The sequence below is a fragment of the Sparus aurata genome, unplaced genomic scaffold (assembly GCF_900880675.1).
Source record: "Sparus aurata unplaced genomic scaffold, fSpaAur1.1, whole genome shotgun sequence".
Lineage (NCBI taxonomy): Eukaryota > Metazoa > Chordata > Actinopteri > Spariformes > Sparidae > Sparus > Sparus aurata.
In genome coordinates this window covers 97,803-123,576 of record NW_022045110.1, presented here as the reverse complement: position 1 = coordinate 123,576, position 25,774 = coordinate 97,803, and the positions used below count along the sequence as shown (strand labels likewise).

General features: G+C 46.1%; 1 long non-coding RNA gene across 1 annotated transcript in view; it reads left to right on the top strand.

Annotated features, from left to right (window-relative positions):
* Positions 1–24,936, top strand: part of LOC115577701 (uncharacterized) — a 107,478-nt gene extending 82,542 nt beyond the window's left edge. The window contains exon 3 of the long non-coding RNA XR_003983248.1: positions 24,784–24,936. This is a non-coding gene — a long non-coding RNA (uncharacterized LOC115577701). The remainder of the gene's footprint in view (positions 1–24,783) is intronic.
* The last annotated feature ends 838 nt before the right edge of the window (positions 24,937–25,774 follow it).

Genomic DNA, 25,774 nt, shown 5'->3' with positions numbered 1-25,774 from the left:
GCAAATTAAAAGACACTAAAATGTTACAGTTCAACAAATTCCTCCGTTCATTACAAACTGGAGCTTCCATTCGACACCATCAGCTCGTCTTTAATCAACGGCAGTTTTGTGCAGTGGACTCACAATTTGTCACAATCCTCTTTGTTCGTGCTCGTCTGTGTCTGTGCTCTCTCTCCCGTCTCTGTTTTCCTCTCTCTCCTTCATCCTCTGCGATCCCTCCATCTGTCCTTTGTGTTTCCATCCTCCCTCCGCTCTGTGCCAGCGGTCAGACCAGCTGAGCCCTCGTCTATCCGCTGATCCTCGCCGCCGCAGAGAAGTCTCGCCGGGCTGCGACACAAACACAGCTCCTCCAGCGGGAAGTCGTATCCCGGAATCTTCTCCAACACGCCCTCCTTATGTCTGCTGCTCTCTGCTTCTGCTGCTGAGAGGAAAGCTCACATCTTCACTAAGTCAACGTCAAACAAGTTCATCTGCTGATGTCGGAAACAGACTGTTGAATTTTCATTAAAGCTCAAAGAGTCGACGGCAGATAGATTCTCCTCAGGTAGAATTTACCTTTTTCCTCAACCTGAACACCCCGAGGTCCTGTTTCTACAACCGTCAAGCTTTCCAATTACTACATTCATTTCACAAAGATTATACGGAATAATTCCTATTCAAATTCATATTGTTTGAAAGAATATGTCCTTGAATTCAGATATGAGACAGACAGACGCAGGATCCTGATTTATAGACTGCAGCTGAACAAACATTAACATGTACGCTGGGTGAAACTCTGTGTCTCGTTACAGTGAAACTCTCGCTAAAATGCAACCTCAGCTTTATTCTGGAGCTCTAATCAAAAACATCTGATTTTATTGCAACTGGCACCGCTGGAAAATGTCCTGACATCCCTTTAAAAACGTCCAGTGGTTTGATGCTTACACCGGTCTCTTATCGCCTGCACACTGAGAGACATCCTCACCTGGTTGCTAATGTTATCAACTTAAACAAGTTAGCAGCTGTTACCTTTTTCGTTTGCAGGGATTTTAGCATTTTTTAACACGTGTATCACAACCAAAACACTGTTTTACAGGACCGCCATCACTGTATCCTAAAAATCGAAGATTGTGGAAGGCAAGTTTTCCTCAGTCATTTCCAAATCACTGCCTCAAATGAAATACTGTGGAAGAAGTAAGAAAGTGCAGAGACGTCTCAGTAAAATTACACTTTTTACTCTAAAATTAACACCTGAGTCCACAATGTTCCAAGTCGTATTGAGAATCTGCACTGAATGGAACTGGAGAAAAATATGGTGACATGATAAAGAGACAAAAGAAGATAAGACAGTAATGGAGGAAAATAAGGTGGAGAGAGTGAAGAGGGAAGAAATAGCACAGGGAAATAATAGGCCTTGTGAAAAGATGTCAGAGGAAGGAAACTAAATGCAGAGAGAAGAAGAGACGGATAAAAGAGAAGAGAAGCAGTCGCTCCCCCTCCTGTGTCGGCGTCTGTCTCTGTGTCGAGGTTTCAGACCTTCCTGTAATCCAGCTTTACGTCTGCCACGCTGTCACTGCACCTGTAATCTGCTTCCTGCACTGCTGTAATCTCGCTTTAACTCTGCTTATCTGCTGCTTCACGCTCGGGGAAATCTCAGCGCTCAAACGCTCGCTTCACTCACAAGTGAAACGGACGCGACACCATTCTCTGCATCTTCGCATTTCTTCACTTTATCTGCCGAGTCTGTCACTGATCTGAAACTCTGACGCCCTCAAACTACGTATTCATGATTGTTAGTTTGGTCTCTTCTACCACTGAATAAAGTTAAATCAAAGGAAGGAAATAATGCACCCTGAAGTGGTTGATTGATTTCTGTAAAAAGATGCTAATGCTACTTTAAGATCTTAGTTACAGCACGATTCTAGTTGTGTTGGACGACTCAACACAGGTGCTGTGTCTCAGTCCAGGGTCTGCATCCTCTGAAGGACCCGGCCTCTGAAGGACCGGGCCTCTGAAGGACCGGGCCTCTGAAGGACCCGGCCCCTGAAGGACCCGGCCTCTAAAGGACCAGTCCTCTGAAGGACCGCATTAGCATCTTTTTACAGAAATCAATCAACCACTTCAGGATGGATTATTTCCTTCCTTTGATTTAACTTTATTCAGTGGTAGAAGAGACCAAACTAACAATCATGAATACGTAGTTTGAAGGCATCTGAAGGAACTCTGAAGGACCGGGCCTCTGAAGGACCCGGCCGCCTCTGAAGGACCCGGCCTCTGAAGGACCCGGACTCTGAAGGACCCGGCCGCCTCTGAAGGACCCGGCCTCTGAAGGACCGGGCCTCTGAAGGACCCGGACTTTGAAGGACCCGGTCTCTGAAGGACTCGGCCTTTGTGGTCTTTGAAGGCGAGTCCTTCAGAGAGACCTTGTTAACCTCGTCAGCCGTTGTTAAATGTGACGGTCTAGCCTTTGGAGCATTTCCTGGTTGCGTCACCAGATGTTTTACCCTTACGTCATGATTTCTGCCGCCCAGGCCCGCGAAAGTGACGATCTACGCCACGCGATGTCGCCATTTTCTCCCTTTCTTTCTTCTTTTTTGGGCGCACAAAGAATCTTGAGACATGTGAGGCCACGAAGGATCGCAGCGGTGCATCCTCCAAAAACAGGGAGAAGAAGGAGCATTTGTTGAGCAGTGTTGTGACGTAATTGGCCTTTAAATTCTCCTCTGAAGGATGCAGACCTGAATTGAGACACAGCAACAAATTCAAAGTTCAAAATGTGATATATCTAAAGTTGGTGTGGTCTAATGTTAGGACGGAGTGCAACACTCTGACTGCAGCTCGTACGTGTGTTGTGCTGCAACACAACAACAACACTTCAAATCCATTTTACAGGCTTGAGGTAAATGCTAAGCGTCGGTGCTTTCATACCGTGTTTCCATGTTCCTGTCCTCAGTTGAGTTTGTAGCGTGTCTGACTTACTGAAGCAATGTTGATGTTGTACAATGTGGGAATGTAACTGTTGTCGTTGAGTGAAGTTGGCCGATTTCAACACACAGTTTTTGTTGTTGTTCACGTTGTGCAGAGAATGAGTGGCAGGCAGTGGATTTGACATCCTCTGATGAAAAAGCTGGCATGCTGGTGTTGATGGTGACGACTTGCAGCAGGAGGGAACAGTGTCCGGTGAGAGTAACATGTTGAAAATGTCAGTAATAACATCCAGCTCGCTGACTGGCTCATGTTTGTGGGTACATGTCCTGGGATGTAATCAGACCCAGCAGCTTCAGGATGTGTCCACACGTACCCAAACAATATTTTTTTCCCCTCTTTCTCGGCATGTTTTTGAGAACATTTGTGTCCAAATGGATCCACTGTAAACGACTCCTCCTCCGTCGGCGGGTTGAAGATGTCGGTGACGAGAAAGAAACGCTGCGTCGGTTTGTTCAGATCCAGTCAGAACATCAGAAATCTGCCTCGCTGTACGGCATCTTATCTCTCTTCACGTCCGTCATAAATCTCTCTCCTTCTGCCTCTTGAACTCCCAAACTTCTTTAGTCTGATGAATCTGTCTTTCATTACCTGCTGCGACGCCTCCACCCTCCACCCTCCACCCGGCTTCACACCGCGGAGCTGCAGCATCAGTCTGCAGAGCACAGAGCCAACAGAACAGATTAGAAAGTGTCAGGAGAGACGTGCAGACAGAAGAAGACAGAGCGGAGACAGAAAGGTAATTTATGCGTTCTTCTTTAAAGGAGCTCTCGTCTGTTTGTGGAGTCGCTGAAAGAACAAGAGCGCCGAGGGAGGACGAGTTAGAAACTGAGAGAGAGGTACAGTGTTCAGAAATAAGACTGCTGCACCATGTTGAGGTGACGGAGCTCCTCAACTCTTTGTAGCTTGATCTCTGGCTGATACCAATCATTCCAGTTCAGTCTCCACACTGGGTGCATAACAATGTAAAAGCATAACTGCAAAGAGGCACTTTTATGATTGATGAAGATGAGTCAAACTCATTTTCAATGGGAGTGCTACGGGCACTTTTACGATAGCATCAAAATCTCTCTGTTTAAAACAGTAAGAAGTCTCGACACAACATGAAACTTTGCTGGTAGTATCACCAGGGTCTCTACACATGAACACGAGCATTGAGAACATTGTTTGTGTACACAGAGTTTACTAAAAAGAAGCTTTTTGAACAACTCACGTTAGCAGTAGCTTGTTCCGCTCGCCGCCGTCCTGGCAGTGGAGAAGTGTCGATCTCAGAATGTGACGTAACCTGGAGGACAGTTAAGGTGGAACTACTGTCTTCCAGCAACAGCTATCCACGCGAGATCTCACGTGACTTTTCCGGCTTTTGATTTTAGTATTTTTTCTTATATGAGGCTCCTTTTTCAACTTCAAGGTCAATATTGTTTTTCACTAACGACAAAACAACAAATTATCCTGCATTTATATGAACTAAGCTTTAGGAGCGTTCCACCTTAACTGTCCTCCAGGTTACGTCACATTCTGAGATCGACACTTCTCCACTGGCAGGACGGCGGCGAGCAGAACAAGCTACTGCTAACGTGAGTTGCTCAAAAACCTTCTTTTTAGTAAACTCCCATTGAAAATGAGTTTGACCCGAAAACGAAACTACGGTAAATCTGAAAAGTGCCTCTTTCGTCGTAATTATGCTTTTACACGAAGGTTTGACTCGGGTACATTCATAAAAAGCTCAGAGGTTGCATTTTGCCGAGAGTTTCACTTTAACATCATAATTACACAACTTATGGCAACAACATGTGGTTTCAAGTCATTTTTCAGCACTTTTTAGTGCCGTCTGGAAACACTTCAGTTGTCGATGTCCGTTGCTGTAAATTGCTGTGGTTCCTAAATTGCCTGTGTTTTCTCAGACTGCTGTGTGTTGAACTCTCTCAGCCACCGTAACAACTGCAAGCATCCTTTTTCTTTTTCCAGCCAACATTTGTCTTTACGCTTTAAACGATTAAACGTGTCTTTTCATGCGCACTCGTGTAAAACTCACCTGATGGTTTCATCTGACGAGGCGCTGCTCATTAAGCAGTGCTGTTTGTGTCAGGCGGATCGACACACCGATGAGACGAGACGCAGACGAGGATGAACTCTGACTTGTTTATTCTTCCCACAGACGGTATGAGTCATGTCGGAGAGCTCGTGATTATTAAAAATTGCAACGTGATGCGACACAACTGGACAAAACACAGAGCGAGTTTGGAACGAACGTACCCACTCGGGTCCAAACAGAGACCGCGGGGAGTGAAATGTACAATACAGCACTGATTAGAAATGATGACTTCCTTCTGCCTGAACTCGACCTCGCTGAGTTTTCCTTTCTTTCTCTCTGATTCCCAGTGATTCAGCAGTGTGGTTAGCAAATCACCTGCTGAGTCAAATCACTGCTTGTTGACATACGTGAGGTGTGAATCACCTGTTGAGTAAAATCTCTTGATGATCGACTCTTTAGTTTTGTGCTCTCTGGACGTCGCGTGTCTCTGTGTGTTGCCTTTAATCATTCATTGCCGTACATGTTTCTGCCCCGGTGTGTTTGTTCCACACAGCTAACAGATGAAGTCGTCTCCTCCTCCGTTACGCCGCGCCATTAACCGCTGGCGCTGCAGTCACGGCGCCCTCGGGGACGGTCCGCTCCGCCATTATGGCTTTTTGAGTGTTGCAGCGCGGCCTCGCACTGTACCCATAATCCCCTTTAATGACCGTCCTCTCAGGTATTACTGCTGCACTGATGGCGGTGCGGCACGACGAGGCAAACAACATCAAAGAGATTGATCCGTCTTAATGGGTCATTTCATAATGGAGGGAAATGGAGTGGGGGAGCGAGGCGGCGATGGAGATAGAGATGGAGACGGACAGGAGGAGAGAGCGAGGAGGGAGAAAGCCAAGACGGACAGGGAGATAGTTTGCAAGATATCAGGGTGATTTCTCGCACTATTAATTTGTTTTTATGTCGCTATGGCAACGTGGATGAAAGTCTTGAGTGTGAGCTGAAGTGATGGAGATGGAGAAGGAGGAGATGGATGGAGGAGACGGAGGAGGGAGGATGTGTTTTAGGGGGATTTTTAGATTTAATACCAATTTTGGCTTCTGCAACCGTCTCATTACGAGCTGTGTGTGTGTGTGTGTGTGTGTGTGTGTGTGTGTGTGTTGGGTGATTAATAAGTGAGTTGGCATTTAGCAGCGTGATATCTGACTGGTTTGGATAATTACACCAGGAGAGAAAAGCAGAAGCCGGGACTTTTATCAGCGAGCGTGGGAGTCTGAGCGTTTTTGGGGGGTTTTAATGTTTTCTTTTTTTTTTGCCTCTCCACTTAAACGTTTGCCAATTCACCTCTGTAATTTTTCCTTTTTTTTATTCCACAGTTATTAATGTCTGAGCTGCAGCAAGGAGGGAAGATTAGCTGCAGCGAGGAGAGGTGAAGAGGAGGCTGTTAAGAAGCGTATTTATACGATTATTATTATTAAAAACACTTGAAGTGGATTCTGGAGGAGGAGAGCTGCAGTGATGAGAACAATGATGTGGAGGAGAAGATGTCGCCTCACAAAACAATGAGGAATAAAACTCTATTCTGTTAAATATTTATGCTTTTAAATCAACTGGCAGGAATGAGAATTAAATATCAGACGCACTGTGAGGACCCGACTGGAGGAGATTTAAAGGTGATTTATTTAACGATCAACGACAGAAGTGCAGTTCAGGTGTAGCTCGTTAAAAGCAGGATGGAGAGGGCGCCGTGAGGTGAGGTGATACCAGAGAAGTGTTGGGTGGAGGTGGAGGTGGAGGAACGAGGAGCGGCAGGTTAAATCCGGGTCAAAAGACAAAAATCTGGACAGCAGACCGAGTTGTTAAACTGATCTGCTGAAGGAGTTTGTGTCGAGCTGCTGGTTTCACTTTGGTCTCCTTTAAATGTCAAATGTTGGAAATCATGTGGGAAATGTATCCAAACATACAGATGTGCACACAGCTGCAGTTTCATATTCCCTGAGATAAAAAGTGAGCAGGATCCAGACCTCAGTTTGACTTCACTTCTTAATGAGCAGCAGAAAGTCGCTCTGCAGCAGAAGACAAAGATTCAAACAGCTCGTCTCGTCTGCAGCGAGTTTAAAGTTCACTCACAGTTCAGCAGCAGCGACTCCTCCAACTTCACATCTGGATTAATAACTTTCTACTGTTTGTTAACTCCGGGCTTTTTTATTCATTATGGGTTAATGAAAGGGTTGTTCCGCGGCTGTTAGCAGATAAGAGCGGGGACTTCTCATCGCCGGCTGACTCAGAGCGAGTGGCAATCAAACGGAGGACGGTAATCACGGCGGTCCCATCGGAGCCGCTGCAGTGCACTGTGGGAAACGGCAGCAACGCTTCCCCTTTACTGACACGTGTGATTAACGGAGGACGTCTCCCGACTGACACGTCTGTTTTATCCGCCTCCCTGCCGTCTCCCAGCATTAACGTTAGCAGCGCCACTTCTGGCTGACAGTCCTCCCCCTCTGCTGCTGCATCTCACTGTAAATGTGCTGACAGCTCGGGGAGTTCAGCTGCTGTGCACATAATGACTCTAACCTTCTTCTATAAGGTGCACCGAGTATTATTCTAAAGCTTCGGCTGAATTGGAGATCTATTTTTAATCTGCCATTCTTTAGCCGCATTGTGAAAAAACACACCTCCGCCTCCGAGCTGCTGCCGGCTGGGGGTGAAGGTGCTTCACCATCAGCAGGTGCAGGAAGGCTTTTAGAGGCAGAGCGATTCTATAGGACGTGAACGGAAGGAAGCAGGTGGACGTGGAAATGGAAGGCAGATTAATGTCCACGAGGTGTCAACAGGAGGAACGACGGAGCACGGCCGAGATTCGTCTCAGTGCTGAAACACTCGTACATGCATTTCTCCGCTCTGCTGCAGGAACACTGAACTAAACTGAATGAGATCATGTTACCTCCCTCGACATGCCACATCTGACCTCAGATCTGCACCATCGTCTCTCCTCACACCTGCTCTAAACATCAGAACTGATCAGCGAACAGCAGGTGAATCGTCAGAAGTCGATCGGCCGTCTCTGAACGAGCCGCTCTTAATTCTGTTGTTGAGACTCAGTAGATTAGTCTCTGCAGTGTGAAGACAGTTCAGACCTCAAGCTGCTGAAGAAGGTTTGACTTCAGGATTTCTGTCGTCTCTAATAATCGAATATAAAAACCGGTGACAGAGAAATGCTACGTGGTTATTCTGACTCAGAAATCAGCCGTGATGAAGTCCAGCAGCTGTTCTGTCTGATGAGAGCAGCAGACAGGAATCATTCAGAGCCTCAGTGGACTGTGTGTGTGTGTGTGTGTGTGTGTGTGTGTGTGTGTGTACACCCTGCGTGCCTCCTCTAATTAGTGCTGCCCTGTAAATATTTAATGACAGCGGAGCAGCGGATGATGCTAACACAACCTGCTAACACGGCGCGATCACGGCGTCGCGGCATGACTTCGCCGGCTGAACGTCTGCTGGACTCCGCCCCCCCCCCGATGGCGTTTGTCCCGCTCGCTTCCTTCGTTTGTTCTTTAATTTCTCTCATTGAAAAGACTTGACAGTTTGTGAGGAGAGAAGCATCCTGTGGACGTGTCGGCGTGATTTAGATAAGAAGAGAAGAGTTATGACACTTTAATTTCATCTATTCATCAAAAGTGATGAACGTGACTCACCTGAGTTCTTCTCTCACTCTTCTTCACTCCTCATCACTCATCGTTAAAGATCGTCAGTGACGCTTCACCTCCCTGCTCCTCCTCTTCTCCTCGTCGCTTCAGTTTCTGCTGTCTGTCATTAAAAACACTTCCTCTCTCTGGTGATTTCACTTCACTGCCTGTTTGTGCAGCGATGACACCGTCCACTCCACCATCGCTCTTCATTTGTTGTTTCTTCCTCTGCAGCTCGTCCATCCATCTTCATCTTCCTCCTTCAGTGGAGTTAACGAGACAGAATGAAATGCAGAGCGGAGGAGGAAGCTGTGATCCAGCAGGAGGCTTCTTAAAGCCACCTCCTGTCTGGTTATCCCATCTTTAACTTAAACATCCAACGCTGAACCTGACAGACGTTTCACTGTGAGGCTAACAACTTTACACAAGTAGCGCTCGTGCATCCACCATCTTTGGTGGACCACGAGGAACAGCAGGGACAAATCCTACTGATTCTACCTTTAACTTTAATAGTCTTTGAATTCTGTTAATATGACGTGAGCTTCAGTTAGCTTTGACCACAAATGTCCTTCAGAGCCTGTACTCTATTTCTTTTACTGGAGTAAAGAAGCTGTTAATCAGTGCTTCTACTTTTACAGGAGTAAAGAAGCTGTCAATCAGTGCTTCTACTTTTACAGGAGTAAAGAAGCTGTCAATCAGTGCTTCTTCTTTTACAGGAGTAAAGAAGCTGTCAATCAGTGCTTCTACTTTTACAGGAGTAAAGAAGCTGTCAATCAGTGCTTCTTCTTTTACAGGAGTAAAGAAGCTGTCAATCAGTACTTCTACTTTTACAGGAGTAAAGAAGCTGTCAATCAGTACTTCACTATCATCAGTATCAGGATGTCTGCCATGAGATTTTGTTCGCAGTGAAAGTGATATGGTGGACAGAACAGACGTTGTGCAGCTGTATCTCGACGACCCGTCACGTATCTCCGTCGCGCTGCTTCCTCCGCGGTGTCTCTGCAGCAGAGGATCAGCCCACAGAGCCACTCACATGTTGACTCATCATGTTGACATCATTAAATCAAATCCAAACACAACATGCAGAGAGAATCCGGATAAGGGGAGCATCGTGTGGAGAGTGAGGAGTCTGGGAAACCTTGCATCCAGCTCGAAATGTGAGTCACGGCTCCTGAAAGCCCGGCACGTCCCCTCGGTGCCGGCCGGCAGTCACATCCACACAGCGAGTGTCAAGGATGTGTTGCCACGGAAACAAAGCAGCGCAGGAGGAGGAGGAGGAGGAGGAGGAGGAGGAGGACCACAGCTTCCTCACAGCAGAATGGAGGCTGAGAAGGCGACGTCACGCTAAAGTCCTCAAAGTTCAGGCCGTGTCCTCCGGGCTCAGCATGGAAGAAGGTTCTCCTCAGGCAACTTTCAGCGTTAACACGAGCAGACGGCAGGTTTTATAGACAAACGGAGAGCCGGGTCAGACTGACGGGGAGAGAACAAACAACAAACAGGAGCTGAGGCGGTGACGGAGAGTGGCGCCGATGTGCTGGAGTTGAAGGTTCGGGGCCGTGCTGAGAGACAGGGACGATCCTGTCAGCCGGTCCGGTTTTAATTTTAGCGCCGGCCTGATTAACACTCCGCTCCACTCGTTGGCCTTTTGACGACCGGCGCTGACGGGCTGATGGAGGTCAGACGGGCCGCAGGGCAAAGAGAGGCCAGCTGTCAATCACCTCATCGTATGTGGGTTAAAAACAGGCGGGTGGCGACTGAGCAGGATAGTGGAGACGGAGCAGGGTGGAGGAGACGGAGCACGGTGGAGGAGACGGAGCAGGGTGGAGGTGGGAGCAGGGTGGAGGAGCCAGAGCAGGCTGGAGGAGACGGAGCAGGAAGATGGAGATTGAGCAGGATGGTGGAGACAGAGCAGGATGGAGGAGGAGCAGGGTGGAGGTGGGAGCAGGGTGGAGGACCCGGAGCAGGATGTTGGAGACTGAGCAGGATGGTGGAGGCGGAGTAGGGTGGAGGAGAAGCAGGGTGGAGAAGACGGAGCAGGGTGGAGACGGAGCAGGGTGGAGGTAGAAGCAGGGTGGAGGAGACGGAGCAGGATGGAGGAGACGGAGCAGGATGGAGCAGATGGAGTAGGATTGTGGAGACTGAGCAGGATGGAGCAGACGGAGCGGGATGGAGACTGAGCAGGATGGAGCAGACGGAGCAGGGTGGAGGAGCCAGAGCAGGGTGGAGGAGACGGAGCAGGATGATGGAGATTGAGCAGGATGGTGGAGACGGAGCAGGGTGGAGGAGGAGCAGGGTGGAGGTGGGAGCAGGGTGGAGGAGCCGGAGCAGGATGTTGGAGACTGAGCAGGATGGTGGAGACTGAGCAGGGTGGAGGAGCCGGAGCAGGATGGTGGAGACTGAGCAGGGTGGAGGAGACGAAGCAGGGTGGAGACGGAGCAGGATGGAGGAGCCAGAGCAGGGTGGAGGAGACAAAGCAGGATGGTGGAGACGGAGCAGGATGGTGGAGGAGGAGTAGGGTGGAGGAGGAGCAGGGTGGAGACGGAAGAAGGGTGGAGCAGACGGAGCAGGATGGAGCAGACGGAGCAGGGTGGAGGTGGAAGAAGGGTGGAGCAGACGGAGCAGGATGGAGCAGACGGAGTAGGATGGAGGAGACGGAGCGAAGGATTCATGCTGATGTGGTGTCTTGTCTAACCTTACATTAATCCAATATTTATTTAGAGATTTATAAATGCTTCATGGACAGTGAATCAATATTTATGAGACAGCTAATGAATCTGCCAAGACGCCGTCAGCATGCGAATGCAGCAGCGGGTCTGGAATAGAACCGGCCACGGCGCTGACCCGTTTATATCAGCGCTCAGGCGACAGAGGCCGCAGACAGGACAGGTAACACACCTGCTTCTGACTGCCGAGGTGGTACCAGGACACACGGGAGGTCTGTCGTCCTCTTCTCAGTGTGTTCTGGGTCGACCCGGCGTCTCGTGTCCTGATCCGAGATGTGACATTTCAAACAGCAGCTGTCGTCTTTTAACTGTGTTGTCTGCCAGAATAAAGGAAAAGTTCTGTGAAGCTTCAGAACTCCCATTGTTCTGACTGTCGTCACATTTCTGTTCTTCTCATTTCAGACTCAAATTAATCTGTCGCATTAAAATCTGTAATCCAAAATTACATTTCCAAATCGAGAAGCTTCAGAACGTCAATGTGAAAACAGAACCTCTGCTTCTCTGTTTCAGTCCGAACGACGTCTGAAAGCACTTCGGACCGGCGCAGCGAGCCTCTCTCTGCCTCGCTCGCTGTTCTGACGGTGCTGAAGTGTGTTTTTATTTGCAGGTGTTGTGTTTGGTTACAGGAGCTGATACCTGAGCTGTTGTCAAACGTCTGTAAACTCAGGTCGTGTTCGGATATTTCGGATCAGTATTTCGAAATTTCTGATTTTCCTGAATTGAACCATAGACAGCAAATCTTCATGACCACCTCCTCCTCCTCCTCCTCCTCCTCCTCCTCCTCCTCGTTAGTTTGCAGCCAGACAGGAATACGACCACACGGCTGCAAAACTCAAATATTAATATTGAAATGTCTTTGTTTATTTATCCATATCGGCCAATCAGACGCCTCTAAACTGTGATGATGTCTGTTCTCGCTGTCTCTCCATCAACACGAGCATCACGACGTCTTTGTTCACAGCTCTGAGCTGCAGATGAAGTCATATTGTGACTATTGTCACTATTGTGATCGTCGCTCCGTCCACACGTCTGCGTCTCTTTGTGTCTCTCACTTCAGCCCTCTCTGTTATCTCCATTGTCTCCCCCGTCCTCCCCCGTCCTCCTCTCTCTCCTCACATTGTCTGCTGAAGGTCAGTCGCTGACATTGGACCGTGTGCTCTCCACATAATGAAACCTCGCAGCTCAGATCTGCTTGTCTGACACTTTTTTTTCTTCTCTCCTGATCAGGACTGAATGATGTAACAGTTTAATCCATTCATAAAAGACAAAACTGAGCTGCTGTCGCCGGACGATTCTAACTTCTCTGTTACTGACAACATATTTCATGAAAACACAAAAAACAGCAGTAAACGCTTCCACTAATGACATCTTTGTGTCTCACAGCCGGATGTATTAACACACCATCCTGCTGCCACAAATACTCGCTACAGCACCAAGTGTGGATTCATCCGCCGCTGACAATAGTCCCGAGTGGATGCACTGCTTCCTCCTGTTTGTTCGTGTAAAGGAGAAAACGTGTTTTTTATACGTTTATGTATCAAAAAACATGTTTATTATGCTTTTATGTATCAAAAAACGTAATTTGACTGAAACACAAAGTTCAATAAGACAGCTGCCGACCTCTGACCTTTTGATTGACACCTCATTTAACCAGTTAGAAGCGTCCATGCCCGCCCTGTCACCTGCAACAACCAATGAGTGATTTCATTGTCAAGGCGCCGACTCCTTGTTCCCGCCCCTCTCCCCTGAGCCACTCACACGCCAGCCTCTAAATGACTGACACATCATGCAGCCAATGAGAATTCAAAATCTATGAATATTTGATTTAGATGGTTCAAACTTGAAAATAATGTAAGTTTATGACATTTTATGCTTTTTTTTGTATTCACACAAACAACTTTAATGAGTTTTTGCTGCTGTTGCTCTCAGGCAGCAGGATTCTGAGGTCACAAGATGACATTATTTCACCAGAAGCCTGAATATTTAATTCGAAAAAACATGTGTTAAGTGTCATTCTCAGTAATATTGTTATTACATTTTAAATTGGACCATGTAAGACTTTATAATGTGTCTAACGGGGGCAGTTGCAGCGATTTGCAGGCTGATTTTTGCATTAAAAACTACATTCCATCGAGAATAATGAATAATTAACTGTGTTCAGACGCCTTTAGATGAACGACAGGAGTAGTTCAGTCTTATAAATCATGTCTGTACTCCAACAACAGCTCTCAGTTACTGTGGGTTCCACTGTTACAGGAGCTTAAAGGTAGTTTTACATCTTCAGCAGGAACCAATGAGCTTTGAGCTGAGAGCCACAAACAGGAAGTCGTTTATCTCATCAGTTCCTACCTGTAAATATATGCTGCATAAATATCCACACAGTTATCACTTCCATCGTGACTTTCTGATGAAATCTGTGAGTTGGGTCAGAACGTGAACCTCCAGCTCCAGAACCAGAGCGCTCCTGTAATACGTTTCTGTCTGTTGTTCCACAGTTTGGTGGTTTTGAAGCTCGGCACGCTCGTTATTAAACGTTCTGCTCAGACGAGTGTCGGTGTGATATTATCTGCTCTCCGCTGCTGCGACGTTGCACAGAATGAAATAAATTCTCATTTCATTGATTCCTTCATTTTCCCTCCTTTGCTTATTTTCCCCTCTTTTATTTCCTCTGACCTTCCTCTCTCATTTACCCTCGTTCCATCCTCCCTCTCCTCCTCCTCCTCCTCCTCCTCCTCCTCCTCTCATAATATAAATCCGTCCACACCTCCACACATCTCTCCCTCTCTAATTGACAGTAAATTCATCCCCCCTCTCTCTGTATCTCTTCGGTCCATCCTCCCCCTCCTCCTCCTCCTCCTCCTCCTCCTCCATAATTGCTGACAGTGGAGTTTGTTGTCTCCCTCGCTGGCTCGCCTCCGGAGCTTTCACCCTGGCGGCGGTGACTCTGGTGGGTGCAGAGGAGACCCGAGGGTCAATCAGTCACCTTCACACTGCTGCAGCTGCCCTCCACTCATCTGTTCATCCATCTCTTCCTCCACCCGTCTGCTGCTGCTGCTGCTGCTGCTGCACCACTCCACCTCCGGGCTGGATCATCTGGAAGAAACGAACACGGCAGAAGGTTTTTAAATTGGTAGTGAGAACAAATGTTGTGATTGAATTCTCCCCTCGCTCCTGAGCCACTCACACTCCAGCGTCGAGTAACGTTTCAAATATTTAAAAATGATTATAGGTTTTTTTCTACGATCTTTGAAGGAGATTTTGAGTGTGAGTCGTTCTCACGAGGCTCGCAGCAGAAGTGTTTTTGTCAAGTCGAGACGCAAAGCCAGAATTAATTTTCCATTTTCACCACATTGTGCACTCACGTCTCTAAATTCTTTCTCCATCAGTGTTTCAGACTCAGACACAAAATGGCAGCGAGGACAAGACGAGCATTATTCAGTGTTCGTGTTAAAGTACACCACAGAACACATCTGTCAGCGCTGGTCTCCATCAACATCGACCACCTTCAGAAGTCAGAACCAACGGTCATCATCCAGAACCTCCTCCGCCTCTTCTCTCATCCCTCCATCCTTTCATCACCCATCCATCACCCATCACAGCACCATGCCTCTGCCTCACACTGCGCTCCTGCTTCTACTGAAATTACCTGACAGTGTTTTACACCAACGCCTCGTCTCTGACATGATTTACACTCCTGGATCCATCTCTGTATTAACACGAGTGGGCCGGACACGGCGCTGCTGCACGAGGGCAGCTGGAGGTCGTTCGGTCCGCGTCCCGTCGGGTTTGAGTCTCAGCTCGAGCTGCGCTGAGAGAAACTGTCAGCGGGTTTATTCCACTTGACATTTTAAGTGATGCAGAGTGGTTTCAGTGTCTCCTCGGTGTCTTTGTGTCGCCGTGACGACTGCAGATTACTGGATGTGATGTCGGACGAGGGGAAAGATTTTAACAGCAGCTCGACTGAGAACGTACACGAAGTCAGGAAACACTGACAGCTCGGCGTTTCCTCCTGCCGAGTTCAGACTCTCATCTGTTTGTTGACAGGTTTTGAGTACATTTTAAAGAGCTTGGATCTTTATTTCTAATAAATATATATTATTTTAATGAGACGTTATCTGATCTGCTCCCGTTGTAGTTCTTCTGCTGATGCAAACTCAACACTTCCTTCGTCTCTACCTGCTGTCGCGATTGATTCAGTGTATTTTAGTTCCTAGAAAATATAAATTTGGTCTTGAAATACAGGAAATATCACAGCTCCCTCCTCGGGCCTCTTCACTCACATCCACCTGTAGACAAATATAAGTTTGTTACGGGACAACTGATTAATTTAATCTGAAATGAAGCCATGCTGCCAGCCTGGCTTCATTTTCCCGGGAGGTTTCAGGACCGTTGGCCAACAGAACAGCAGAGCGACGGAGATGTTTACAGGAAACCAGACGTAACACTGATGATGTCATTGTTCTTTTTCCACCACACGGTCCAATAAACATTAACGTCATGTTGTTTCACTTAAAGGTTTGTAGGAAACTTGATCTTTGAGCGTCACTGCAGACTCGTCAAACACTGAAGCACTGAGAGTTTAATGTCTGCTGGGAAACAAACTCAAGATCAAGTTTGGTTTGTTTTCTGATTTGGACAGGTGAAGTGGACATATAAATCTGCTGTGTCCTGCTCCGTGTGAGGAGAGTTTTGTCTCTCTGTGTTTTTGTCCGGCTGATTGTTCGTGGTCATCGCAGACTGTCAGCTGGAACAATTACTTAAAATAACTGGCGAGCGTGATGAAACAGCTGAGGTTTCAAGTTCAACGTCTCTGAGAATCCTCCCCTGTTCTTCACGCCTTGTTTTGCTGGCGTCTGGCCGTCTCCTCTGTCGATACCTCCAGCTGCTGTTTCTAAATTATCTGATGAATAATGTGCCGTGAAACTCTTCGGCTTGTCGATAAACGTCTCGCCGCCCGGTGTCACAAAGACAGATTCCTCTGCTTTTCTTTCTGCCGCTGAGCAGCGAGCTTTAGATAATGTTTTCTGCTTCTCCCAGAGAAGGGATGAATGTCGTCACACGGCGGGAAGCTGGACTCGTCGGTGTTCTTCCTCCATCAGCCTCCGTCTGTTCTTCACCTTCGTCTGTCGCTGCAGCACTGTCTGTCTTCAGCTGTACAGACGTCGATGAACTCAGCCTGCGATGACTCAGATCATTTGCACACAACCTCACACACAGCCAGTTCTCTATTCAGTCCTGTTTAATTCACAAGTGTGAATGAACTGTGACCATATGGAGGCATGTTAAGGTAATTTAACACAAACCTGGGTCTAAATGACTAATTACATATGTTCATTGTGCGTCGGTTTGGCTCGTAGTTCAGGATTGAATTAATTGTGAAGGTTGAGTGAATACGCTGCTGCTGCTGACACTGGTGAGGACACGCTCACACAATCCTCAACACAATTACAGGACGTGTGCAGCATGAACCGCTGTGCACATTCAGAATTTCAATTCATTTTTTGCGTCCTGGAAATGAGACGCTCCAGAACAACATCACTGAACGTTTGTGCGACATCAGGATCTTTATAAATTGTGATATAAGAATCAGAAGTAACATTTTTTCCCTCCGAGGTTCACGAGCCACAACATTGATTTTCTGTCTCTCCTGCGACGAGCAGTTGAATCAAGGACTCGTGGAGGATAAAATGTGTCACGGCAGAGATTACTGCAGCGGTAACTGAGGACGGTAAAACAGACGGGGCTTCACGCGTTTCCCTTGACATCTGAAAGCAGCAGAAGTTCAGTTTGCAAAGATATTAAAATATTAAAAAGAGTTTTTTGGTGAGTCTGAGGGAAAGTTCCTCAGAACAAGGTGGACTGAGGATCGGTGTCTGTCCAGTGATGTAACGTCTGCGTGCAGGCGGGAAGGATTTCATGGTGCAACCTCCTCGTATAAATAATTTTCAATGTTGAAAAGGTCATTTTGTGCAGCGAGGGAAGTGTCGTGTTCTTATAATGGATAACAAAGTCGTGCGAAGGTGGTCGATGTGAGCGGTGAGCGTTGTGACGTCGTGCAGGAAGTTCAGACTTCTGAAAGACTTTAATCTACATCAGTGTAGTTTTATTTTAATGTTCATTAATTAACACATTATTTCTCATGCTTCAAGTCACTTTTGTTTATTCCAAGATGCTCTATAGATCTCTGTAGTTGCAGTACAAGGCTGTGTGATCAATCATGTGATCAATCATGTGATCAATCATGTGCAACTTCTAGTTCGACTTTTCAAAATAAAGACACAAACATTACTTTTTTAGTGCTTCTGTGCCTGCCCTAGAGCCGACAACAACCAGTGAGAGATCCACTCTCTCTTCTTTCTCTTCTCTCCTGAGCCAATCACAACCCAGCCCTGGATGATTGACACATCATGTAGCCAATGAGATTTCAAATCCAGTAATATATATTTTATTACAGTTTTTAAAGCCCTAAACTGGGAAATGATGCTTGTTTACATAGTTTTCTGTTTTTTTTTTTCATTAAATAAGCAGTTTTTTCCCCTCAGCTCTTGTTTTTGACTATTTTAAAAAAACACACAGTTTGAGTTAATAAGGAAATATTGAACAATAATGAGTCTATGCTCCGGGCTGGGGAAGCTTGGGGTCACATGATTGTTTTGTTTTCCCAGGTGACTGAATATTTCCTCAGAAAAACACATGTTAAGTGTTTATTCACAGTGATGTTGTTTATCTGATTTGAACTTGGAGCCTGTGAGGCTACATGATGTTCCAGGTAACAGGGCGTCTGGATACGACATGTTGAGAGTCGGATCAGGTCGAGTGTCGTTATTAATGTTCGGTTAGCAGCAGACGTCAGAACAGAAAACAGCAACACGTATTTCATCTGAGCTGGTGGAAGTTTCAGCCTCAGGCCAAGAAAACACTGAGAAGTTGAACATTTTGACTTTTTTCATGTTTTTTTTTCACATACCTGAGCATTAAAACATTTCTTGTGAAAACTGTAAAAGTAATTGCTGCCTCGGTGGAAAAACTCTTTGAACGCTTCTTGTTTCTATCGTCTGTTTCTTCCTCTCCTTCCTCTTTTATAAACCTCTTAAGATCTATTTGTCACATAAAAGACTCCGTTACTTGTTACTTGTAGGTGACTGAACCGACGCGCTTCATAAAAAATGAAATAAAAGCACGTTGAGTCGAACTCTTCTGCAGACTCTGAACCGTCTGGATTTAAAAAATAAAAACAAATGTTTCCGTTCTGTGAAATCCATTTTCTTTACTCTGTCACTCTTATTTTGCGCTGTGCCGTTTCCTGACGTTGTCTGTACCGCAGGGCGCCGCTTCTTATTTTATTTTACTTTATATTTCCCTCAGCAGACAGACGTTCTGTGGAGGAATCGAACCGTCCTCCCTCCCTACTGCCTCCCTGCTGTTCTCGGAGGCAGAAATGCGTCGTGTGTCAGCGGCTAAATGAGAGGATTACCATGTCATTACAGTGGTTTGAGTCAGCAACGCTCTGCGCTTCATGATGCCGCTGCTGCAAAACAAAATCTTCTTATCCCCTGAAGGGAGAGAAAGCTAATATCCTATATTTAGGTGAGCATTAAGGGCCATTACCCGACAGACAAAGTGCTTTATCCAGAGCGCGCCGCTTTTGTCGGGTTGAAGCCTTTTTTCCCTCTTTCACCGCATCTGAAAGGAGGTGGAGGAGATATCATCCGTCACATCAGAGGAGCTCACAGTGAGCTCAGATGTTCACGCTTTTTGTGTGATTGCAGGTCAGACATGAAGCAGCGTGGTCAAATCACGGTATAACCTTTAAAGCAGAGCTGTGATGGTGAAGCTGCAGACCGACGGCGACGGGAGGGATCGTTCGGGGTATTTGAAGATTAAAAGGCGTGTTTTCTAACCTTTCGTGGTGAAAGATGTGTTCGTATTGACCGAAGCGGCTTCATTTCAGGCTGAAATGCTGCAGAGCTGAACCTCTAAAGCTTCATCTTCAGGGTTCTTGTTGAGTGTGTGATGTTTATGTAGAGCATTGTGAGGCTGCGGCTGGAGGACAGATGAATCAACATGATGTCCCAGATATACAGCACTCTTTTCATTATTTAAACACTTTACCACCATTTCTTTAAAACCAGCAGCGTCGTGTTGGGACCGCGACACTCCATGAATTATGTATTTAATCTGAAAGTCAACTGTTGCTGTCTAATCACACATAAACAAGGGTTTGTATCTTCACTGTGGTACAAAGCTAAAGTTTTTAAGATGTGGAGAAAAAGCTACCGGGTGGAAACTGAACCTCGTTACAGCTAAGGCTATAAATGCTATGATGCTTTCTGTTGGATTGTTGTACAACCCACATGATCTGTATCTGTCCTTATCAAATAAACCATATACAATACAATACAATACAGGCGAGCGATCTATCAGCTCTGTTGAACTCCATGTTCAGGTTTGGGGTGTGAGCTCCATTAAGGTGGTGCTGGAGCTTCAAATCCATCATGGAGTAAAATCAAGAAGTCTGTCAGACAAACAGTCAGAGGTTTTCTGTCGGACGTCTCAAATTGAAGAGTTGAAAGCACATCCTGCGAGGATGATCACTGAAAACACGTCTGAAAAACACGTTGCAAAAACCTTTTATTCCGTCTCTTCACGTCTTTGTCGACATTGAAAAGACGTCTTCGGGGCATTTAGTTAATCCATTCTCTACTCCTGTTCTGGACAGGCGGGAAAAAAAACACACTTCTCTCCAAACTCTTTCTCTCCAGCGCCATGAAAAACTTCAACATGTGAACAAATCCAGAACTTGACAGCTACAAGTGTTTTAACTCTGCTAATCCGTCCGTCAGCTCTCGGGGGTCACAGCAGCCGAGGGGAGGGAAAGTCTCTGCCGCCCAGAAAGCACAGCAGATTGCATGAAATCTGTACTTTAGTTGACAGCAGCTTTACTCCCGAAGATGGACACTGATACAGTACATCTCTGAGCAAAGACCAGCAGGAGGACACAAACACAAGACAACCTCGATGGGTTTGTTGTAACGTTGGTAAACTTTACCTTCACCTGAGACTTTATCAAATTCCCAGACACTCTGTCTCTGGAGAACTCGATCCATAAAGCCCACAACTGTCCTCTCAGATGTCTCCTCTTCACTGCCTCTAAATCTCTCGTGTCCTCAGGAGTGTTTGTTTGGTCTGCCATGCGCCCCCCCAGCGCGACCCTCTCCGTCTTCCCTCGTAAAGCTGATGAACCGGGACGTTTAAGCCGCCTGCTCTGCTGCACTCGCTGTAAGTCGCAGCGAATGAGTGTCAGCTAAATGCCTGCAATGTAAAATGAGATGGGATTGAAGGCAGTTAATAGAGTTGAGGCTGTGATTAGCCCCGAGCTGCTGCTGCTGCTGCCTCTGCCGTGAGCAGCGGTGGCGGTGGGTATCAGCGGGGTCCCGCCGGCTCTGTTTGCTAGCTGACATGATCGCACTTCCTGCAGGAAAGACCCTAATTAATTGTTATCATCATTTGTTTATTTCTGCCTGCAGCCGTTTCTCATTTCCTGTCTGGGCTCACCATCACGTCTCTTTCTGCCCAGTTTTCTGTCACTCACGTCGTTGCCTTCATATTCTTTGTTCCTCCGCTCGTCGTCGAGCTGTTCTGCCTGTCGACGTCTCTGTTTCACCCTCGTTATCAGCCTCTCTCTTCTGCTCGTCCTGCTCTCTTGATGTCTTCTTTTCCATCTCTTTCTTTTCGCTCTGGTGCTGCTGTTGTTGGTTGGTTTGCAGGTTTTACTGCTCCAAGGACATTTCTGTTGTGCAGTTCTGCCAGTTTGCACTCGGTGGACTGAGAATGAAGCTGAATACTTTCTATCTTTTTGTCTAGGCTGCATTTATCACTGGAGCTCTTTTAGACATAAGCCTCGTACTGGGCTTTTTAGTACATGTGCTGGCTTGGCTTCTCTCTGTTTGACTCAACACATCAGAGATGTGTGTCTTCAGTAAAGACACACTTGTCTTGAGTCGATGACATTTAAAGGCAGCAGGCTGATCTGTGGCTGCGACCAGCAGCAGCTGTAAATACTCCTCCTGCAGTGTTATCCAATAATTGCTGAGAACAATTGTACGATTCATTTCCTGCAGATGTTTCCTGATGAAAGAACCACATTATTTTGACATTTAAAAGCTTTTATTACAAAACAGCAATTGCTGTTTTCACCAGCAAGTGAACCCAATGACACAGAGAAACTAAAGAGATTCAGTTAGAAGCTGCTGACGCACAAACAGACATTTAGAATCAGGGTTTTCTTTGGTTACCAGCACGGAAAACATTTCTGGAGCTTCACAGTGAAACAGAGTCGCAGCGTTCTGCTAAACAACTGAAGCAGCTGGAGACTTGATTTAAAACGTACAGAAAAATACATACAGCTCGTCTTCAAGAGCCCTGAGATCCTAAATTGAAAATTTAATTGAAAGACATTATTACACCTTTTCAAAGCTGAAATCGTCTCTGAAGTAGTTGAACGAGCTCGACCAAACAGTGAGGCTGTAAATAACGTCTGTTGACATCAGTTTGGGATCTCAGAGCTTCTTGGAATGTATGATGAAATGTATGGAGACATTTTGCAGCTGTGTTTTACTGTGAAGCTCCAGAAATGTTTTGTGAACTATGACACTTCATCTGACTTTATATCATCAGGAGGAGGAGAGGAGGACTCCAAGAATCCACTTTGAAATCCTTGAAACAGTCTCTCCTCACATGTGCAGAACTTGTCTTAGAAACATCATGTTTTTAAGTTTTCTTCAGTATCACAGTGATCCAGTGATAGTTGTCTAAACATCCACACTCACTGCTAACAGGAAGTGCTAACAGATAATTCTGCAAAGTTTTAAAGGAGTTTTTAGGGTTTTTTTATTTAAGCATAATGCTGCAACTCTGTTTTACTGTGAAGCTCCAGAACTGTTCTGTGGACTTGAACGCTTTTCCTGACTTTATATCATCAGGAGGAGGAAAGGATGACTTTATATCATTAGGAGGAGGAGAGGATGACTTTGTATCATCACGGAGGGGAGATGATGACTGAAATGCTCATTCAAGGGTGAAATGTTTGTTTAAGTTACAACTTGGAAGGAGACAAAGAGCTGATGTAATCATCTGTGCCCTCTTCCTTGTGATTAAGACTTCCATTTACCAACAATCAGCTCTCACGTTCGTCCTCCGGGAAGACAAAACACTCGTCATGGTGGCAGATAATAATCACTATGTATTAGACCTATCAGTCATCTATCTTACAAAATGTTCTTCATTATCCTCACCATCTGTTTTACTTATAACAGAGACACTCTCTGTCCTCCTCCTCCTCCTCCTCCTCCTCCTCCTCCTTCGCTGGCTTTTATCTTCCACTCTTCATCTCTCGGCGGTTTGCGTCTCGCTCTCTGCCACCGAGCTCGTCCCAAACAACTAGAGCCAATTTAAATTCCATTCTGGAATCTCATTTAAATTCATGTGGGATGCCTCATTGGCAGGGCGGCGATAAACATTTAGCGTGAGGCGGGTTAAACAAATCAGGAGCGTGTAGTTGGAGGTTGGAGGAACACGACTGTCCACGCAGAGATGAAGCGATGAGGCGGCTGCAAGATGCGAGGGAGCGGTGGGAGATGTTTGTCGGGGCTCGCTGTGTGTTGTTGAGTGCAAACATGCAAAATACACACACACACACACGCTCACATGTACTAATGAAAAAATCTGGCTTTAGCTGCTCTGATCTACTCTGAAGATTTGGACTCGTTTCGTCATGCTCCCTCGCTCAGCCATTTTAAATCTCTCTCTCTCTGCAACATGTGACCTCACACACTTTTGTTCTCTAATGTTTTCTTTCAGGCTTCCTCTCAGCCCTCCGTCAGCCCCTCCGTCAGCCCTCCGTCAGCCCATCCGTCTCTTGTCGTTGCTTTTTTTACTCCTTCCCGTCTCCGTCTCTTCTCACAGTTTTCTTTCTCCGTCTCGTTCTCACATCTCATCTCTTTCTTCTCCTCTCTTCTCCAGCTCATGTTGGCTCTCTCTGTCTTTGTCTCTTTCTCTCAGACTACATCCACAGCTGAATTTAACAGAAGCACAGTTTGAATATACATATAAATACAAAAACAGCCTGTAGCTTAAAAGTCGTTTTTACGAAAATAACAAGATGATAAAGATTTTGTCGTTTTTTAGATTTACAGAAGGTTAAACGGGGGTAGACAATAAAGAAGAAAAGAAAAAGTGACATTTATCTTAGTTACATAAAAATACATACACATTTTTCGAGTCTGTGCAGAGGCTGTGTCCTCGACTTGAAGCCCTTTGTTGCTCTCTCTCATCCCGTTTCCTGTCGCTCTTCAGATGAAGTCATGAGACAGGACCAAAGAAATGATTTAAGAGATCTAATGTCCAGTTTTCTGAGCGTGTGGCCCATGTACGTACAGAAGCTGTGTCCTCGCCACACTGGTCCCGGGTTCGATTCTAACCTGTAGACTTTGCTGCATGTTATCCACTTTACTGTCACTCTTCAGGTGTGCTTTCAAATAAAGTATCTAGTGTTGTAGGCTGTCCTAGTAGCCCAGTTGTGTACAGAGGCTGTGTCCTCACCTATCTAACTTATAGCCCTATGCTATTCGCATGGTTTACTTTTAAATCTTCAGCTATACTTTCTAATAATGCCACGAATAAGGCCACAAACAAAGAAAAGGAGAAATCTAATTTTGTTAGGTGCCCGGACAGCTCAGTTGGTCTCATGTACAGAGGCTGTGTCCTCACTAGACTGGTCTGGGTTTGAAAGCCATCTTGAAGCTCTTTGCTGCTTGTCTTCCCTTCATCCTGTTAACTGTCAGTCTTCAGATGAAGCCACAATAAAGGCCAATGATGATAATTATAAAATCTAATGTTCCTCAGTTGGTCAGCAATTTACAGAGGCTCTTTCCTCGCATATCAGGGTTCAATCCTGACCTGTAGCTCTTTGTTGAATGTCTTCCTCTTCTTTCTTTCACTCCATTTCCTCTTACTTCTTTCAAATAAAAGCCAAAAACAAATGATATATAGAATTAAATTCTATCCTGCTGAATGTAGATGTTCTGTCTCTGTCCTCTCCCTCCTCTGATAACCACCCTGACATGTCCTGGAGCTCATAAAGAGAGTGACTGTGATGTGCCAGATGTTTGCTGTTAGTTGTGCATTTATAGAGCAGCGGCTTCACAGCTGCATGTTGACTGTCAGCAGTGACATCTGCACGTCTGATCAGTTTTAGCAGGTAATGAACGAGCCTGTAAACGAGGATGTCTGTCCAATAAAATAAAGGCTGGATATGTGACATGTGGGAGCTGATGTGATGTGTTGTGTTGTGGATGGAGCAGTAATGAGTCCTCCTGTCCTGCAGGTGGCGGTACAGGCAGCCAGCAGACCATTCTCCATGAGGAGCAGTGGAAGATGCCGGCTCTGCCAGCACTGCTGCTGTCGATTTACGTCGTCGTCCTGCTGCTGACCATGGCACCGCTCTCCTTCAGCCAGGCCAACACCCTCTCTGCCCTCCGGATGGGTGAGTACCGTCACCGTGACGTGGGTTCAAATCCTACAGTGTCTGTCTGTCTGGTGTAACAGCTGGTGTGGCTGATACTGAAAACTTTAGGTCTCTGTTTGAGTCGAAATGCAGAAACACTGCATACATTCCCAATCATTTGAATAATAATGCTCCAGAAAACAAACCTGGCAGACAGAGCAGAAGTCTTTTCCCAGCCACAAGTCATAAAACAGTCATAAAGACTCATGGTTATGTTTAGTTTTGTCCCCACAGCATGTTTTATAGTAACTTCTGTACTAACTTCTGTAATAACTCCCCTGACTTGTCTCCACTCTGCACTCTGTGAGATTAAATAATTAGAATAAGGAGCAAAACAGATGGAAACGCAGTGACCACTTGTTGTGTATCCAGGAGGCTTTTTAATTGTCTAACATTAAAGGAGACAGTAATTCTAATATTTCAGGGGCTTTGGGACCAGTTTTCTTTTTGTGGATTAAGTCTTGTGTTTGTCTCCTGCATCATTGTGCCTCAGAAGTGTTTTTTTTAAATCTTGTCATAAACAAACCTTCTGCTTTAAGCTACAAACTGATGACAGTCGAGTCAGTGGACAGCAGCGACGTGTTGACTCATTGGTCTGGACTCATTGGTCTGGACTCGTTGGTCTGGACTCGTTGGTCTGGACTTGGTACTCTTTTGAGACTTACTGATCTTGATGGGATTTGTTGGGACGTGTTGGTCTTTTGTACTTGACTTGTTACTTGTTGGTCTTAATGGGGACTTGTTGTTCTGGACTTGGTACTCATTAGGACTTACTAGTCTTGATGGGACTTGTTGGTATTTTGTACTTGAC